The 8803-nt window shown below is 36.5% G+C and overlaps 1 pseudogene; it reads right to left on the bottom strand.

Moving 5' to 3' along the window:
• Positions 1-2112: 2112 nt before the first annotated feature.
• On the bottom strand, positions 2113-3926 carry LOC107789576 (UDP-glycosyltransferase 73C2-like; annotated as a pseudogene).
• Between the last annotated feature and the right edge of the window lie 4877 nt (positions 3927-8803).

The raw sequence follows: 8803 nt of genomic DNA, 5'->3' as shown, positions 1-8803 counted from the left end.
TTGTATATCATTTAATATTTTTAACTTCTTAACTTTCTTTCTGAGTGATGCACGTAATTAAAAGTTATATTAATCGCTTTAATTTATTTGTAAACACTATGAAAAAAGGAAAGAAAGATTCAGTTCTCCTTGTTATGGAAGCTTTTGAAACTTCTCGCTTGAAATTTTCATGTTTATTTTTGCAACAAATTCAATTATTTTTATTTTCTTTCATTGACTGGTAAAAAAAATATCAACGTTCTAATTTGTAATATTCACAGTCATGATAAAACTCATAAAAAGTAAATATTTAAACCTTAAGAGAAATGACAAGGAACAAAATTTTAAAAATAGTTAGACGAAAATAATTGAAGTGGTCAAGATATTATTTGATACACCCTCTAAATACATAAACAACACCATTTTTTGGGTCGTAAATAGTTATATATGAATATAGTATATATTGTCTTCTCATCTCAAAATATTATAATCTTACACACTAAAAAGAATCCATCAATTAATGTCAATCCTAAAATCAACCTTTCAGAGAAGATCCCATATATCTCACGAGCTCGCTCTGCTAGTATCACATGTGGTTTTCATCATCCGTGAAGTTTGAAAGTAGTAAGAGTTGAAACTATTCTATTCTAGCATCCATCATATCTACATACTTCTCCAGCTCTCAATATCTTTTATTTCCTACAAATTTTTATGGATGAAAAAGAAAGAAAAGGAAACGAAAAAAAGAAAGAAAACGAAAATGTAAGATCAAAGAAAATTTGCTCCTCCAAAAGCGTGCTTGTGAGAAATGAAAATCATTTCGTTGCCTTTATATTTTTTTCTTGGTTGGTGTTCTTTAGCTTTCCCTTGTATATATTTATTAATAGAATTAACCTCCATTAATTTACTTACGTGTAACTCCTCATTCTACAAATTTTTGTAGTAACGAATAGGTTGGCTGAATTAGTTTGGTTAATGCACTGGTTAATGAGGGAATAAGTTACAAGAGTTACAGAAGATGAAATGTGAAAAGTTTGATATGTAAATAATAATTAAAAAATACAGCTGAAATTATTCATTTAATATAATATTTTTATTGGGTGAAGGACAAAACGGTCACTCAGTTTCTAATGGATAATTTGGTAATTCAACCTTAATTTTGAAGGTTCCCCTTATAATATAGTATATGATATGATGATTATTACTCCCTTACTAGTCAATTGGTTTACTTTTGTTTCTATAATCTTTTTTGAATTAGTTTATTTTTGTTACGTAATTGTCAATTTATTTTATTCCTTTTCCAGTCCTTTCCTCACTCCTTTTTTTTTTGGACTTTCTACTACTCCCTTACTAGAAATTAGTTAATTGTTTTCTTTTATCTTTTCAAAATTAGTTTATTATTAGTACATAATAATCAATTATATTTTATTCTTTTCCAAATCCCTCCCTCCCTCTGCTTAGAACTTTCTCTTTTTTGAAAGCTTTATCTGAGAAAAAATCTAAACATGTAACTTAAAGAACTAAGAATGATGGGGAAGTATAAAGAACTAAAAATGATGGGGAAGTAGAACATATTGTCTTTACAAGAATGGGAGGGCAGTCGGATCCACGTAATGACTAATAAATTTTACCTTTTGAAGATTGTAAAATAAAAACAACTTGGACAATTTCCTATGTGATTCTTCCCTTCCATATGGACATTCACAAGTGGCTTGTGATTTTCTATGCATTAGCAAGATATATATTTTCTCAATTCTAATTAGTGATACCTAAACATTTAACTCATATCTTATTACATCGGGACATTCGATATAAAAATTTACACATTAAAGTTTAAACCTTTGCCCTTTGCGTATGAAAATGCTTAGAGACAAGTATGAGCGCATGATGTACTTTTATTATATTAGTACCAAATTAATGATATTCGACAATATTAAATTTGTATTGTGTTGATATATTATCGTAATCATTTAAGTTTTCAAAGAGTTGTCTTCTGTTGCTAGTAATTTGCATATATAAAATTATGGTGTTGCCGTTGTGCTCTCAAATTCTGAGTCCGCCTCGGAACATGGCCAAATTGTTAACGCAGCGAGGCACGAAAGTCACTTTAGTCGTGACACCTATCAATGCTATTCGAGTCAAAGAAGTACATTGCATCCAAGATTTTCTAATCAAAGAAGTACACTGCAGATAAAATTTTCTAATCAAAGAAGTACATTGCATACTTGTGCATTCTCATTTTAAGATGATCTGTTAAGTTGGAATTCTTGTATTTCTTTGATTAAAAGTTCCAAACTGAGATAAGAAGATCCAGCACTTTCTACAGCCCTTTTTGCCATTTCTCCAAGTTCTCTGGCTCTTTTTCTGCTCTCTTTTCCTTCTTCCTCCTTGTCCTTCACTATTTTAATGGCTTTGATTATTTCTTCCTTGCTCACTTGGGCCTCAAACTTCCCTTCCTCGCCAAAATGAATCACTTCCTGACATCCAACACTCACACCCGTCTTCAAGACATGTACTATGAATTTCTCATTCAAAAATTGCTCTGATAATAAAGGCCATGTGATCATAGGTACACCAGAAGCAATCCCCTCAAGGGTCGAATTCCAACCACAATGAGTCAAGAACCCATCAATTGCAGGGTGTTATAGAATTAGTACTTGTGCTGCCCAGCCACGGATCAAAAGCCCTCTTTCTTTTGTTCTTTTTTCAAATCCATTTTCCAATATCCAGTCCTCTATCAGTTCTTGTCCTTCCCCTTCTTTTATGACTAAAATGAATGGATAACCTGAGGCTTCCAGGACTAAAGCTAGCTCCACAAATTGTACAACTGTAATACGACCAAGGCTTCCAAGACATGTATACACAACAGATTCAGGCTGCCAAGAATCTAGCTATTTTTTCATGTAAAATGAGGCCTTGTTCCCTCTCTGAGATTTTTCTAGATTGTCATTATTACAAAGAGACAAAGGTCCAATACACCAAACTCTACCATCTTTACGTTTTTGGAAATTGTCAACATACCTTTGTTCCAACTCCTCGAAAGTATTGATGACAACCCCATAGGATCTTGTTTCAGCTGCTCGTATTTTGTCACGAATATCTTGTATGGAAATGGTTCCTGGATGGAATGCTGCTGGCAGCTGAGCTTTAGTGACCTCAATTCTATCTGGTAAATCAGGAATAACAAAAGAACCCGAGTCTGGGATTTTGTTTTGATCCTTCATGATGTACAAGTTATGCAAACACACTTCACTGAAGCAACTAATTCCATCAAAAAGGATTCTTGGAATCTGAAACTTATCACTTGTATCAGCTGTCCAAGCAATAAGCGTATCGGAAATAATGCAACTTGGCTTAGGCTTCATCTCTTCAAGTAAATTTTCAGCTTCATTTTGTAGCATATCAGTTGCATTATAGAAATTTCTTACAAAAGCCATAGAGGGCAGAAGATTCAGGCTTTCACATCCCTCTGGAAGTCCTGCTTCCTTGTCTGGAAACTGGAGCTCAAGTACCCGAATGAGGAGTCCATAACCCATGGCGCGATCAATTACTGCAGTAAATGGGGCAGCATTAAGAGGTGTCAACACTAAAGTGTCACACCTCGACGTGCTAAAAATTTGGCAATGTCAACCATGGGTATTATGCGACTTGCAGAGAGTAAAGGTATCAAAACAAAGTTTAGCTCTGCTAATGCTGGATTATTTGAAGCCATTTTTTTTTTGGTAAGAACTGAAAGCTAGTGTTAGATGATTTAGATGCAAATCAAGAAAAATGGAAGGTGGTTTTATATAAGTAGTAGTGTTAGTAGTATTTGCTAAGGTTGGGATGTAAGAGCTTACATGTGCATTAAATTTTATAGGCAGAAGATGCATCTATAGGGCTTCAACTACACTCTGATTTATGTTTCAAATTGTCGTGGAATCTTAGTTGGCTTGTAGCCTCACGAGTAGCGTTATATACAAAAATCTCTTTTTTATTTGTACATTATAGCTAATCGATTTTGTCTCTATTCACATTTAAGAGTAGGTGATGATAATATAATTATCAGTTATTGTCTTGAAGAAATCAAAACAGCAAACGTTGCACCGGTAGGAATCTTTTTGAATTGTTTTTTTTTTCCGGGAAACAAAGTATGCATTAATCAAACCCAACAATCAATGGTACAAAACCAAATGAAGCCTCGTTGACAATCCAAACAGGAAAGTTGTCAAACCAAGAGACTTCACTAAGTAGTGAGAAAGAAAATTTAGCTAACTTATGGCTACAAGTATTAAACCCTCTACTAAGATACTTAAAATATACATCAATTAGTTGTTGCTGAAGTGCCGAAATATCTTCGCAAATAGTATTAACCTCCCATGAAGGACCTCTGCTTCCATTAAGCATTTGAACTATTGTTAAGGAATCAGACAAGATATGTATATTCTTCCATCCATACTTCACCGCCAGTTAAATTGCTTTCCTTATTACCAACACTTCAACTATTATGGCTTTTCCAACAAAACAGATTGGACTACCATATGCATAAAGCACGTCGCCATTAGCCTTTAAGGCTACCATTCCAATACTCGCTTTGCGAGTCTTTGGATCCAAACCTGCATCTACATAAAGCAATATTTTTTCTGAAGAAAGAGTTAGTAAAGGTGTGGTAGTAGAAGCATCTCTCATAGTGTTAACATGTTCCTTTGCAACTGTAAATTCATTAAAATCAAATAATGCTTTAGATAAAATATCATTTTCACTCCATATCACCGAATTAAAAATAAAATCATTCCTAGCCTTCCAAATCATCCATAAAATAGACACTGCCAGTTGCAATAAGGTATTAACTTCCGAGAATCTTTTGGTGTCTAACACTAATTTATACCACCATGTAGCAAAATCAGAGACCAGATGCAAATTTGGCCAACGAATCAGACTCATTTTCCACACGTTAATTGATCTAGGACATTTAAAGAACATGTGCTCTAAAGTTTCAGATTCCATGCCACAAATAGGACAGATGTCATCCGTAGAGTGAATTCTTTTTGTAATAACATTCTTAACAGGCAATGTATTTAAGACACACTTCCTTAAGAAATGTTTGAGCTTGCTTTTAATATTTGAAGACCATAAATGGTTCCAAAAGGATTTCGGGAACACACGAGAACTACTTTCCGCACGATTAGCCAAACTTCTATCATTTGTGAGGAGCAATTTCGCAAGATAATAACCAGACTTCACTTCGTATTTACCCGAATTAGTAAAATACCAAATCAGTCGATCATTGCCCCAACGGAAGAAACTGGAATAGTTAAAATAGATTCGACATCATCTTCGCTCAATAAAGTATTCAAAATATGAATATTCCATGTGTTAGTACTGTTATCAATTAGTTCTAATACTTTCAGATTTGCAGCAGTACCACTCATCATACTTAAGGGGTAAAAGGAGCTATCTCATGGTAGCCATGGATCTCTCCATATTCTTACAGATTTACCCTTTGAAACATTCCATCTAACACCTCTACTTAATAGATCTCGCCCCCATAAAATACTTTTCCATACCCAATATGTAGATCTATTGGTCGGTGCCTGTAAGAAAGATTTCTGAGGAAAATATTTACCTTTAAGGACTTGAGAAACTAACAAATCCGGTTCAGTCAGAATTCGCCATGCTAGTTTGGCTAAAAGAGCCATATTAAAAGCCTTTAAATCTTAAAAGCCTAACCCCCCTTTCAATTTTGGTTCACATAGTTTTTCCCACTTTTCAAAATGCATCTTTCTCATCGATCGTACCCCACCAAAAGTTTGAAAATAAACTAGTAATTTCCTTACATGGTGCATCAGGTATCTGAAAACAAGACATACCATATAAGGGAATAGCAGCTAAAACAGATTATAATAAAACCTCATTCCCTGCTTGACTTAAAAACTTTCCTTTCCAACCCTTTATTTTTGATAAAATTCTATTCGTTAGGAAGTCCAACATTTCTTCTTTAGATCTTCCCACAATAGCAGGCAATCCTAAATACATCACCCTTTCACACATTCTTATATTATTCAATGAAGAACATATTGTAACTTTTTCCTCCTCCATAGTATTCTTACTAAAGAAGAATGCAGATTTCTCAAAATTAATTATCTGTCCTGAGCATCTTGCATATATGTCCAAAATTTTATTAATCGTAGCAACACTATTCATATCAACTCTACAAAAGATAAATGAGTCGTCTGCAAAAAAATAAATGGGAAACAGAAGGACTACTTCTCCCTAATGTGAACCCTTTTTTTTTTGATGAAGTAAGGAGAATTCATTAAAAGCATCCAACAGATGCAGGCAAAAGATTACAATTAAGAGAGATGGCATCTGCTCATATACACAAAAAACTATTATATCACTAGGGAGCAGACACAATCAAAAATTGAACAGAACTAATTACATGTGCGTGATTTAGCCAACTAAATAAATTCAATAAGTATTTTTCTTTGACTACATGGATCGAAGTTGAGATCCCATCAAAACATCTATGGTTCCTTTCATTCCAGATATACCAAAAGTGTCACGACCCAAAACCAACTGTCATGATGGCGCCTATCGTGAAACTAGGCAAGCCAACTACTCAACCAGGTCAACCAAATAAAAGCTTTGAAAATTAAACGGAAGCAGATAATACTTAAGGAAAACCCTTTAAAAACCGAAATAAAACCACAACGCAATATAATTTCTCCCAAAAATCGGGGTGTCACTGAGTACATGAGCATCTATACCACGATACAGCCTACTACAATGTCTGAGGAATAAGAACTGAAATACAAATAAAGATAATGAAGGAGGGTCAAGGCCTACGAACACCATGCAGCTACCTCGATAGTCTCCGAGATCTCGACTCCTCAATCAGCAGCCACCATAATCGGAAACACCTGGATCTGCACACGAGGTGCAGGATGTAGCATTAGTACAACAAACTTAATAAGTAACAAATCCAAACTGTGGACTGAAAGTAGTGACGAACTCAACCAGCATAGTTCAATACAGAAAATAACAGTGCAGAAATGTAGACATGCTTTCAAGTTCGATAGATATCTCAAAACAGTAAAAATGGATCAAATCAATGATATGAAGAATATAACTCCTCTACTTCTACATGCCAATGCACATGCTGTATGTGATGTACCATGCTGACAGCCTCATGTGCTCACACTCTCAAATGCTCAATCACTCGGTACTATATATGGCCCATATGACCCAGGGAAGATCCATCTCAAAATATATACATCACTGACCATCCGTCATCCGGTACCGAGTAGGGCCAATCCAGCCCGTGGAGAAGATCCATCTCCAGGTATATAATGCTTCGGCTAAGATCCATGTCCAGGGAAGATCCATCCCTCACTATAATCAACCGCGCTCACTGGGGGTGTGTGCAGACTTCGGAGGGGCTCCTTCAGCCCAATCGCTATCATAAATCAGTATAACCGATGCGGCGTGCAGTCCGATCCCATAAATGCCACTCATAATCAGGCCATCGGCCTCACTCAGTCATCAATCTCTTCAGTCTCTCTCTCTCACGGGCTCACAGTGTCATGATACTAGCCCGAAAATAATGATATGATATATCAATAAATAACAACAGAGACTGAGATGTGATATAAAATGAATGAATATGATTGGGTACGAAATATCAATAAAATCAATAAGACAACAACAAAAAACGACCACTATGGGTCCTAATAGTACCAGCATAAAACCTAAACATGATATCTAGCATGAATGACAACTCAATTACTTTATCACACGATGAAAACATGGATATCTACAAGATAAAACCACTAGACAGTGCCATGGAATCGACTAGGTCAAAATTCTCATGGTGCACGTCCGCACGCCCGCCACTTGGCATGTGCGTCACCTTAATACCAATCACATAGCACATAAGTTCGGGGTTTCGAACCCTCAGAACCAAGTTTAGAAGTGTTACTTACCTCAATCCGAGCAAAACTCTACTCCAACACACCTTTGCCTCGAAAATCGGCCTCCAAATGACCCGAATCTAGCCACAGGCAGTACAATACAATCAATACGGGCTAAAGGAATCAATTCTACAAGGAATTACGAGGTTATAACTCAAAAATCCGAAATCGGCTCAAACCCGCCCCCCCGAGCCCATGTCTCGAAATCCAACAAAAGTCACAAAACCCGAAAGCCCATTCACTCACGAGTCTAGTCATACCAAATTTATCAAAATCCGACACCAATTGGTCATTCAAATCCCCAAAATCAACTCTCCAAACCCATAACCTAAAACCCCCAAATTACACCTCAAAAACACACCATCTAGGTGGAAAATCAGTGGGGAAATATAATTATTGAAGAACAATGAACATAAGGAACTTACCTCAAGAATCCCCTTGAAAATTCTCTCAAAAATCTCCAAAATCCGAGCACAAAATGTTAGAAAATGAAGAAAATCGCAGACCCTTATGTTTATATGCTCTGCCCAGTCAAACCGCACATGCGGTCCCAAAATCCGCTTCTGCGGTCCCGTTCTTGCGGTGAAATCTCCGCATTTTCGGAATTAACTTACCCAGCGTACCTTCGCTTCTGCAACGCCCAGTCCGCTTCTGCGGACACGCTCCTGCGAAGGGCCATCCGCTTCTGCGAAGATGCCTCACCAAGCGCCCATGCTCTTCTGCGATCCAACACACACATCTACGGACACGTTGGTGCGGAAAGGACCTCGCACCTGCGACCTCTGCCAACCTCCTTCTCGACCGCTTCTGCGTCCCCTTCCTCGCTTCTGCGAGCTCGCATCTGCGGTTCCCAAATCCATAGGTGCGATTAC

The sequence above is a fragment of the Nicotiana tabacum genome, chromosome 21 (assembly GCF_000715075.1).
Source record: "Nicotiana tabacum cultivar K326 chromosome 21, ASM71507v2, whole genome shotgun sequence".
Lineage (NCBI taxonomy): Eukaryota > Viridiplantae > Streptophyta > Magnoliopsida > Solanales > Solanaceae > Nicotiana > Nicotiana tabacum.
Note: the sequence above shows the minus strand (reverse complement) of the source record. Positions and strands in the feature narration are given on the sequence as shown.